Here is a 12,339-nt window from a genome sequence, read left to right on the forward strand (position 1 = left end):
AGGATAACCAGTTATTCATAGAGATTGCTGCTTAGCAAAATGGGTAACTTACCACCTGTACAGCAATTCATGTAAGTGGACGTACATGGTGTTAGAAGATGCAAAGAAACAATTTTGACACTGCAAAGATGCTTGAAGCCTTCCACAGTAAAGTACAGCAAAGCACAGCTGTAGTCTGGGAGACCACAGAGAAGGTGAAGCCCATGGTACAGAAGGAAAGAGTTTATCTACCCAAGAATATCAGATTGGGAAAGAACCTGAGGTGCCCTTGGTACTCCAACTGCCCTGTTTGGCTCATTACTGTGTAGCTCCAGGCCATAACTGAAACCAAGCTCCACATCAGCCAGGGCACTGGCACATGACAGAAAATGCCTGAGGACTTGGACTTGTAACTAAGGCAGCAAATACAACTTCTCTACAACAGCTATTCCAGGAACTTGCTAGACTGGTTTTCATATTCTGCTCCTGCTCTGGACATTACATCAACTTACAACAACTTAAAGAGAGGTTGTTGTTGATGATGAATGGCATGCTGGTTTCAGATACTTTTATATATGGAAGACGAGAAACATTTTATGGAGCTGCAAATACAGCAAAATGTGACACAAAAAGCCATGGGACACACACAAAAAAGATGCAACATACCTTTCTTCTCTCCCTTGGAACAACTTTATAACTTTAGTACAGTGCTGTAGCAAAATTCACTAAAGAACATTGTTTTCTGTCTCTGTAAGGGACTCATGGGAAAACTGCTCTGTCTGAAGTCCAAATTACATCTTCCACTACTAAACTACTTGGTCTATACTTTGACAGGGAATTGACATTGTCCTTCACTGTGTTCAAAAACTCTCCACGGTTTTAAAAGTACATCTGGTATTTGATACAGTCACACATTAATCTCTCTGACCTCACAACCAAGGAAAATAAATGCTCCATAACATACTAAAAGAGAAAATGCCACTCTTGGATAGCTGAAGTGTGCCTGTAAACTATTCCTGGAAGCACAGACCCGTTTGTTTTGGTTGGCTTAGCTACAGGGACCAGGGCTGAAGGCAGAATGAAGTCCCCAGGTATGTGCTCGCTGTGGGAGCCTCACTGCAGGACTTTGCTCCTCCTCCTCAGCTCTGCCCTGCTTTGGGCAGGGATGGACATTGGTGCAGGCTGGGCCAGGACAGGGAGCTGTGACAAGTCTCTTCTGGCTGGGGACTGGCATCCCCGGGGCCCCTGGTGTCACTCCTCAGCTGCCAAGTCTGAACACCACATGAGGTGTAAACAGCACCAATGGACAGAACCAAACGTGCATCATACAGATCAGGATGCCTGATTCTGAAGTGTGGTTCAACTGCAGATTTGTTTTGTAACCTTGATTTACATCTGGAAAGATGCATTTTATCAGCTTCAGTCAGCCCTAGGCAAGCTAGGCAGCCCCGAGGACTCCTGCCATGGCTCTGCCCACTACAGCACTACTCCTGCCACTAAAAATGTCTCTGCTCAAGTGTGAATGTGGTGCACAGGCAGCAATGCAGGTGTAAGTTGTATCTAATAGTTAAAGAAAAAAAATGAATGATATATTAAGAGATCTACATGCACTAAAATTATTTTTCTGTACTTAGGTAAAGAGAAATCCTTTTTTAGAAAAAAATTCACATGGGTTTTACAATCACTCTTACATTAAATAATGCAGTTTGACCACACAAGTGAGTCAGGCAGTAAATGAAATCCACAGTAAATTCAGAGAGCAATTACTTGTTAAAGTCTGCGTTGTAGTTACTGTTAAAAATCTGTTGAACAGAAACATACTTGTTTTCATGTCCTACACAATTCATCTTGCCTTAAAAGCTTGGAATATAACAAAATTTCGTAAGAAGCCACCAGTACCTGTAGAAAAAAACAGTCTTATCCAGAGATATTATTTTTTGCTACCAAGTCATATGTTTGGTGTTGTACACTATCTAAGCCATTTTTGTGCTAAGAAAAACACCTGCAGCACTGGAAATTGTAAATAAGACTGTCCTTTGAGCACTGAAAAAAAGAGAAAATATTTCAAACTTGTTTCATATTGTCTTGATGAAGTGTGTTTTGTAATTCAAAATAATGATAAAAACTACAGTTTAGGCTGAAGACTGATTCCCTAAGATTACATTTGACTGTCAATTCTAACTCTGCAACCTTGGGAAATACAACTCAATCTTTTTACTTAGATCTCACTGTAAACTGCTTTAGAATAGTTCACTTAGGATTCACTGATCTTACCAGTGTTTTGTGGTAATAAGCTGGACAAAACACACAGAAAAAATGAAACAAAATCCCAAAATGATAGAACAAACTTTATCAAAGTACACACATCCTCATTTTCAAAATTCTCTTCAAGACATTTCATCTTCTTAATAAAAAAAAAAAACAACAGCCTTGACTTCGAATTCAAGGTTGATTGAATTTCGTCACACTCACAACCTTCCAGATCCTGCTAATTCATATTATTAATTGGCAGATAGCCAGAAGAAGCAGGGGAGGGAAAATCTAATTTGTGCATGTGCTTAGACAACCAAAAATTCCCCTTACAATTGCTTATCTCCGTATTCCCTCGGTTCATCTTCCAGAAAAGCAACAAAATAAGAGCTGAAACACTGCCTTAGTAGATGAGAATGAAGTGCCAAAAGTATAATGCATTTCCCACCAAGTGCAGCAACACACATTCTTGCCTTTTTTACCTTCCTTGTTTTCACTGCAGGTATTAGCAGTTATTTTTAAACTGCTGCACAATATGGCAAGTCCCTCTGACAGGAGATGGAAAGCCAAAGCCTCTTCCCCAAAGAACTTCCATTAAAGCCCTTGACTAAGCCCAGTGGAGCTATTAAAGTAAAAGATGAGACTTTATGGCTCTCAAGTGAAGCAGGGGCATGTCAGGGATCCCCAGGTACCCAGAGAACCTCACTGCTTTCAGCTCTAAGGAAGGCACAGTTTACAAGGACAAAGAGGAGGGATGCAGGGGGCTACATGTAAGCACACAAAAAAATGGGTTTATCCACTTTCTAGGCTCACTCTCTTATGGCACATCCCACAATTATTTTTGTCTTTTCTCATTTCTTTGTCATGCTTTTAAAACTTTATTATTTCTCCTTAGTTTTTTGGGATATTCAGAATAAAGGTTATCTTTACACTGAGGTGGCTGAAAATTTGTAGTTTTCCATTTCCAAAACACAGCTGACTAAACTTGGCAACATTTACAGTATCTGCTGAAATGAACACCTGACTTGCTGTACCCCAAATAGCATTAATTAGATAACTGACAGTAAAATAAAAAAAAAAAAAGAGACTAAAAAGGAAAATATATGATGATCATTGCCATCATACTTTTGATAGCAGTCACTTTTTACTACTACCATTGAAAGAGGAAATGGTAAAATCTGGAAATATCTGTAGCATAAAAAATACACAAAAATTCATACTCAATTTTTACAGGTAATGTAGGCAATAGAAGATCTGGAGCTAAAAGCAGGATGTGAAATAAAAGAATCATTTAGGATGGAAAAGACCTTTAGGATCATGAAGTCCAAGTGTACAATAATGGTATTCATGTGCCTTGCAATTTGTTCCTTGCTGAAACCCCTGTGGAGCCTGACAGCCAGAAGCTGGAAGCCTGGAGTGTCCCAGCTGTCACCAGAGTGCAGGTGACCCCAGGGGGCTGCACAGGACACTTAGGGAATGGCAGAACTCCACTGTGGGGAGCTCAGCCATGGCTGGGCAGATTTAATGCAGCACTGTGGCCTCACTGGCCAGGTTTTGCACTTCTTGCTGTATGGCCTGCAAAGCCTTTTGAGCAAATGGTATTACAGACTTGGGATTTTATGTAGCTCTTCATTGTATTACTGCCATAGCCAGTGGGAATAAAATTGACTTCAGGAAACCAAAGGTCAACCTGCTGCAGTTTTTTTTTCTTGCACATTACTGCTAGTAAGAAGGTGTGTTAAACTGAGATTAATTTGCAGGGACAGTGCTTCAATACCCCTTTTTGCAGTGTTGTTGCCATAGATACAAACAGCTGTCTCTGACCAAAACTTACTCAACCATTTGTCTGTTTCACAGGGAAGGTGAGTTAGATCTGTCTTTTAGTAGCATGGACTATGATTAGTAGTCAAAAATGCAGCAAACACTCCCTTGTTACCATGTGCACTAGCACCAGTATTTGGGGCAGACACTCATATATGAAAGATATCTCAGCTGGAAGCTATGCTACTATTTTCCAAAATCTGTATGCAAATTCAAAGCCATAATTTAGCCTTTAATGTAATCAAATACCCTTAAAACATGAGGGGAGTAAGTTTGTGTCAATAGGCTCAACATTCAATTTGAATCTTTCCAAAGATAGCTCACCATTAAGCAGAGCACACAGAAAACCATCTTGCAATTGCTCCCCCTCCTCCCAATTCTTTATGTATTCAGAAATACTTCAACTGTCCTGCCAGCTCCAAGAGGTAAGTATTTTCACTTGGAAAAAAGAGGCACCCTGTCAATCCCTTCCCAAGACCCAGGCTTCTGCAAAATCCAGTTCTATCTGTAAGCAAACACATCTTGCTTTAAGTCTTGACCTCATCCTTATACCTCTGTTTCAACTTGATGGGCCTAATTTTAGTAGTGATTTAGTAATTAAATGAAAAAGCATTAAAAATGCCTGCAAAAAAAAAATCAGGAATCAAGTCCCAGTGACTACTTCACTTTCAATTGCTTAATTTCTGTAGCTGCCAGATCAAAGGTATTGCAGATGGCACAGACCCAACAGCACAATTCAAACCTGAGGATGGATTATTGACAACTGAATATCACTGATGAGTAAACCAAAACTAAAACTGACAGCTTTTCAAATGTGCAGGGAAAGAAAGAGTTTCATAAGAATTCTCCTAATAGCCCCCAGTTCTTTTCTGCTTCCAGGTCTGTTTAGTTAGTATCCACTGTACTGATCTGGTGTAATACAACTGGGGATGGGGGAACACAGTATTGACTGGTTTTATTCCAATAGTGGGCTGAAAAGCCAATTAATTATGTAGAGATTACACACCATCCACAGGAAATGACTGTTGTTTTCAAATGTTTAATTACTATGGGGAAAAAAGTAACAGTGCTTTTAAAGCAATGCCCCAACAACTTCTAATAGATTGTCTATTACCTATAAGGAAGTGAGGTAATTCTAAGGGCAGAATGTTAATTTTTATCTGCTATATTAGTTAATATGAATGAAAATAATTAATATTTTCACTGAATATGAAAATAGGAATTATTTTCATTCATAATGAAAATGAAAAGCTATTCTGCATTGTTCAAAACCAAACTAAGAGTGGCTAAATTAATGGAAGTGTTCAGATGACAAGGTACAGTGTACGAGGCTGTTTTATTCCTAGTTCTTAGGCTCAGACAATACAAAAAACAAGAGCAGGAAAACGTGCTCAGAGATGTATGAATTTATCTCTTTTATCAGCTCAGTTCTAGTTTAAAGCAGTTTAAATGAGCTTTGATAAGGCAATGGGAGCAGATCCAGTGGTGCTGGTGATTTGATTAGCTCCCTGCTAACCATCTCGGGCAGATTTAATTTGGAACAGAGCGATCACGTCTGACTGTGGTAAACAGCTCTGCACCTGCCCTCCCAGGTGACACCTTCACAGGAGACTGAGAGCTGCTGGGTCTGCAAGGGCTGTAGGAAAATCACCCATTCTAAGCTTCTGGTGTCTTCTCAAGACAAAATAAAAGTTCAGTAAAGAGAATGATGCAAGTTTCCAGAAGACTAAGAAATGCCACAGTGAATAAAACCTGCTGTGTAAACTCTCTCCAGAGTCACTGAAAAGCTTTATTACAATTATCTAAACAAGCCCTGGGGCTCACTTTCGTAGCTAACTCGAGCAACTGGGACAAAGCCACAGCAAAAACCATACACCTGAAAGATTTCATCAACAAATCCACTCCAGGAGTAACAGACTTGCCACAGTACCAGAAATTTTATTTGCTCCATCCCTGTAGAAACAAGGCCACTCCTATTTTGCCTTCTCTTTCAAAGGGACATACAATTTTTCTGCTGCATAGCAACAACGGTTTAAATCAATACAAACACAATCTCATTTGTCTCCAATATTCTTGTGTCAAAATATTAGGAACACAAAACTTAACGATGCAGACCACTACCTATCAATGAGTTCTTAATGCTCCCTCTCGTGTGAAATCCGAACCCAAACCAGACTTAGGAGTCCAGAGAAAACATGTGCCAAGAGGCTGGACTCCAACAAAGCTGACATACTCTTTATCCAAGCTGCTGTATGCGAGGCAAGAGCATGCACTGATTACAGGAGAGATGACAAAAGGAAGAGGAGAGCTCTGAGAGACAAGGGACCATGAAAGCTTTGGGGAAGGATTGAAATAATACCCACAAGATAAATGGAAACTCTGTGTAAGAAGATTTTGCAAATTCCCAACCACAGTTTTGATGAAAAAAAGTTAATATAAAGAAAGATGGTTAATTTATAAAGAAAAGAAATAGGAAGAACAGCTGAGAAATTTATATTTATATAAAACTGGTAATAGGCAGTAACAGCAGGCTTAATACCAAGACTTTTTTCCCTCATTTTTTGATTTTGGCCACACAAGCTAATCAAACATCTATGGAGAAGAGAAATTCAGAGGATCCCCAGGCTTAGAACTCCCAGCCAGGGTTGTCAGACCATTCCCTCCTCCTCTTTCACTTAACCTCCCTGGCCCAAGTGCATCCACTGATTTCACTCCTTGGAGCACAATTTTCACATTGATGGCACCACAAATAGCTTTGCTTCCTTAACTTTTGCTGCTCTGGCCTAGGGTTATTATTTTAAAAACTGATAAAGTATTTGTTACTTTTCTGCTTTTAATGATCTTTGAATAATTTTAAACACTGCTTAATGGGGAGAATTTTCACTCTTTGAGCTTGCAAAGACTGTATATATTAACAGACTTCCTAAACATTATCTAATTAGGTTAAATTCAAAAGATTTGGGCTTACTCTTAAGTAGATAATTTACAAAGACCTATCAGTTTCTAGAGAGAAATCAAATGCATGCATACATTACAAGGAAAAGCAGCTTCTCCAGTTTACTACTAAACAATGATTTATCAACTCAAATTGTTTAAAACAGTCATCCAGCCATGATAATAGCTTGACATAAACCTGGAGTTCTTTAAAAGAAGGAAATAAACAAAACATTGGAAAGAAATAATTTATCTGGAAATGTTTGAGGCAATGTTTTGTGAAGACATGGCTGGAAAGACCTCATGTCATTTCAGATACTAAGTTTAGACTTAGCCATATTTTAACACAGCCGAACTTTTGACTTAAAAAATAAAGAATTTGCAAAAAAAAAAAAGGCATGAAACTAGAAGTGCAAAATGAGGTTATTGTTCTAAAACCTGATATAATTTATTTTTAAACATGAAATTAATTTACATTTGACTTAAATTTTGAAGCACATTATTGAGCCTTAAATGACCAAAGGTATTGAATATCTCTATTCAGGGAATGGAATCACATAAGGAGCAAGAAGACATCCTGTTGTTTAAGGCCATATTATAATGTTTATTCAAAAAGGTGTACTTCACCCTTCTTTTGTGCCAGTAAAAGAATTATTATTTTTTTATAATGATGCACTAATTTTAACATAGAGGAAAAGATTCATCTCAATGTGAACTCCTTGCTATACCTTGACCTGGAACAGTATTTCTAAACTAGCAGTCCAGAAATTGCCAATGACTACTACAGTAGGAATATTTCTTCATACAGACTGCTGTTTTCCTAATATTACCAACTGCACTCAATGGGACATATTGAACTTGCATTTTGAGATAAACCTCTGAAAACATAAGGTTTCCTTGATGCATTTTGCAGTTTCAAGAGGCAGAATTTGTTACCAAAGGCAAAATTGCACTATGAAGTTGTAAAATGTGACTGTAAATAAATGCCATGTTTTGCATACTATATATTTTTCATAATTGCCTATCTAGACATAAGTACTACTAAATGTGTGATATACTATATATGTATAAAATTAAAATATTAAAGACATCTGATATATAGTGTAAATAGTGCAGCAGAAAAGTTAAAGCACTATTTGAAGGCCAGTGACCTAAAGGGAAGTTTTAATTGTTTCAGCTTTTTCTAGCATCTCACACAAAGCTAACCTCAGGTTTTGCTTGGCACTTTATAATTCAATGAAGAGAGAAAATGTCTAGCCAGAGTCCTGGACTCACTTCAATCAGTAACAAAGATGCCAGTGGCCTCAAACCAGCTATTACTGAAAAGGATGAGCACACAGTACAAACTGTTCAAAGCCTGGTACCATTGCCATTGTGTTTACAAAGAGTTCTCTGAGTCAGACTGGCATTCTTTTGTGCAGCAGAGAAACAAAAATATCATATACTTTTAAAAGGATAAGATATTTAGTAATAAAAAGTGTACATATACTTTTATATATATTTATAAAAGTATATATATTTTTAAATTCAGTTTTACAATGTTGAATGTAATCTTCCTTTAAACATACAAACCAAAGGAATTTTTTTTTCTATCAAGAAATGTAAAAATGATTAAGTTGAATCATTATATCCAGAAACCTTGATTACAGGGGGAACTAAGTAGGGACTAGAGAGAAATTATTCTACATTTCCTTGATCAGAGATATACAATCATGCTATAGATGAAGGCAGCTATGATTGATTATTCTGTTTATTAGGACTGCAAGCTGGTTAGATAAAAGGGAAAATTAATTTGTGCATGCATCAGTTGAACTAATCTTATTTAAACTGATTTAGGTTGACGATAAACACAATTCATGCTACAGACATTTGGGATGCTTGCTAAAGCACATTGTAGCTCACAGAGCAACCAATAAAAATGTTAACCATTTCAGATATAACAAAAATCACAAATCCACCTTGTTCTGTTACAACAGAGATGTTTGGGAGAGTGCCTTCCCTGCTCCCCCAATATTCTCTGAGTAGGTGCCCAATATCCATATTAACCCAATCTCCAGAACCATTTATTAGAAGATCCAGCACTACAGAACCCTGGCTAGCCATCTCACATGTGAAGGTCTGAACTCAGCAGAGATTATTCAAAGGCTATGGGCAAGTCAATAAAAGACTATTTTGAGACCTACTGCACAAATGGTGGCACCAGTGTAAAACCAGGCGTGCTGCAGCTGTTTGCCTCTGCTCCTGACCTGGAGTTCACTGTCCCTGACAGCTGAACCAGAGCTACTGACTGATCTCTCACTACATTCTTTAAAGTTAGAACTTCCTGGTCATTGAAAGATATTTCAGGAAGAGCTGGCTGGGAATGGACTTTACACTAAAACAGTCAGGGGACTTGAGTGCTCTGCTTTTGCAGCTCAGGTGAGGGCTCTGTGATACCTTAAATCACCTCAGCTTTTTCTGTGGTGATCACTCACTCTCCAAATATGCCATTACAACAACTTTCCTAATCACTGTATTCACATGTGTGAAAAAAATCAAGCTTGGACCAACGTCCTTGATTACAAAGCCAAGTGTGAACCTGTGACCTCAGTGTGTAAATAAAAACACAGTATCAGTGATGACCATGTTAGCAAATCCATTTTGATTAATTACACCAGAAATATCTCCAGTTTACACCAAAGAACTACACTTAACTTTCACCACTACATTAAGTAAACTTTTGAGAAAAAAAAAAATTCTCTTTATTTACAGCATTTAGTGTGATGACTAGACAGGAAAATATCAGGTGAAAATGTTCATAAGCTGCTTGAAGATGGAATTCCTTCTGAAATTAACTGATGTTAATCTGTATATTGGGCACAAATTTTTAGCATGTACTATGTATATAACAGTATGTTTATCCACCAATTATATTCATCTTCCATTAAATCAAAGCAGTTCAGATAGGAACAAGGTCATACAAAAATGTAAATGGAAATACAGATCCTGTACATCTCTGAGGCTTAATTAACAACTTATTGAAAAAGCAATTATATTACCTGTCCTGTTTCCATGTGCAATGGCTGCATGAGACATTCAAATTATTCAGGAGCATGTTTGACTGGACTGCCTGTTGTAATTCCATTTCTCCACCATGATGTGGTAAAAGAATTCAGTTTAAAATAAAATTAAAATTTAAAATTTGTTTGAATCTACCTTTAAAAAGCAGAAAATCCTATTTGTCTTCAGAGGAAAACTGTCCTAGCTGTGTTTGGGAAGCAGCTGATTTACTGCACTCACACAGTCCCTCATCAGAGGCAGGTTACAGAAGGCACTGTGTGTCCAGAATGTGCTACACACTCAGTGTGTGCCCAGTGCCTGCACACTCAGTGTGTGCCCAGCGCCTGCACACTCAGTGTGTGCCCAGTACCTGCACACTCAGTGTGTGCCCAGCGCCTGCACACTCAGTGTGTACCCAGTGCCTGCACACTCAGTGTGGGCCCAGTGCCTGCACACTCAGTGTGTGCCCAGTGCCTGCACACTCAGTGTGTGCCCAGGGCCTGCACACTCAGTGTGTGCCCAGTGCCTGAGCACTCAGTGTGTGCCCAGGGCCTGCACGCTCCTGTGGGCCCAGTGCCTGCACACTCAGTGTGTGCCCAGTGCCTGCACACTCAGTGTGTGCCCAGTGCCTGCACACTCAGTGTGTACCCAGGGCCTGCACACTCAGTGTGTACCCAGGGCCTGCACACTCCTGTGGGCCCAGGGCCTGCACACTCAGTGTGTGCCCAGTGCCTGCACACTCAGTGTGTACCCAGTGCCTGCACACTCCTGTGGGCCCAGTGCCTGCACATTCAGTGTGTACCCAGTGCCCTCACACTCAGTGTGGGCCCAGTGCCTGCACACTCAGTGTGTGCCCAGTGCCTGCACACTCAGTGTGTGCCCAGTGCCTGCACACTCAGTGTGTACCCAGGGCCTGCACACTCAGTGTGTACCCAGTGCCTGCACACTCCTGTGGGCCCAGTGCCTGCACACTCAGTGTGTACCAGGGCCTGCACACTCAGTGTGTACCCAGTGCCTGCACACTCAGTGTGTGCCCAGGGCCTGCACACTCAGTGTGTACCCAGTGCCTGCACACTCAGTGTGTACCCAGTGCCTGCACACTCCTGTGGGCCCAGTGCCTGCACACTCAGTGTGTGCCCAGTGCCTGCACACTCAGTGTGTGCCCAGTGCCTGCACACTCCTGTGGGCCCAGGGCCTGCACACTCAGTGTGGGCCCAGTGTCCAAAGAAACAAACCCCTGAGCTTCCCAGGAGTGCTGCAGCCCGAGCTGCATTCACTGGCCCAGCTGTTTTTTGCAGCTCTGCCCAGACAAGTTAAGCAGACTTGGGGTGGATGAAAATGCATTGCTGAGCTGTGTGAAGTCTTTGCTGGGCAAACTCAGAGGAGCAGTTTTGGGCAAGGCACAGCTCCACTCCCCCTCCTTGTGGCATGGCGTTTGCTCACGAAGCAACGCCCTATGACCCTTTCAGTGCTGCTGGCACTCCAGCTGAACTAAATATATACTTATTAATGACTACAACAAAAACTGCCTTTTCCTACTTTGCATATCTCTTATTAGCACTTTCAAGTGACTGGCACAGTGAATGTGGTAGCATGATGTGCTCTACAAATCAAATAGCAGAGTATGGGATTATCACAATTCAGTCCTACAAGGTCTGAGCTAGGTCTTAAATAATCACCAGCTTAGTTTAAAAATCAAAGGATAAGGCATTCTGCCACCTCTGTTTTCAATGCTAGCAGCCTCTTACTATCATTGAAAACCTTCCTTGAAACCTTAGCCTGTTTTAAGGACAAAGATTAAAAAAAAAAAAAAGGCAGCACAATAATTTTATTCCACCAGCAGTAGTTTAAAACTATACTTTGTAAGAGAAAGGCTCAAAGGAAATATTTCAGAAGTTAGCCATGACTGGAATAGTAATTTCATCTTTCTACCACAATGTAAAATATATGGATCCGTGTTCTAGCTACATATACTTTTTTTCTGACTTAGTTGACAGCCCAAAAAGTACTAATCAATATTTCATTAATAAAATCAGAGTCCAGTTAACCATGACTCACCAAGTAGCAAGAGAAATACTAGGGAATATACAAATAAAACTCTACTTCAGCCATGAAACAACTGCAAATTTAAAGAATGTTCATGTTCTTTTAAAATATGCCTATTTAAAAATATTAATACAACAGTTAACTATATTTCAGTGAACAGTTATGATGCCATTAGACTTTTAAGAATAACCACTCTATGAATAGTTCATGTGTACACCCTCAGGTGCAATATTATTTGATGGCAGCACTTGAGAAACGATGTTAGAAAAC

General features: G+C 39.7%; 1 protein-coding gene across 1 annotated transcript in view; it reads right to left on the minus strand.

Annotated features, from left to right (window-relative positions):
• The window catches only part of TBL1X (transducin beta like 1 X-linked), a 195,190-nt gene that overhangs the window by 73,180 nt on the left and 109,671 nt on the right, over nt 1-12,339 (minus strand). The gene's annotated exons all lie outside the window — the stretch shown is intronic.

Source organism: Molothrus ater, chromosome 2, assembly GCF_012460135.2.
Source record: "Molothrus ater isolate BHLD 08-10-18 breed brown headed cowbird chromosome 2, BPBGC_Mater_1.1, whole genome shotgun sequence".
Classification (NCBI taxonomy): Eukaryota; Metazoa; Chordata; class Aves; order Passeriformes; family Icteridae; genus Molothrus; species Molothrus ater.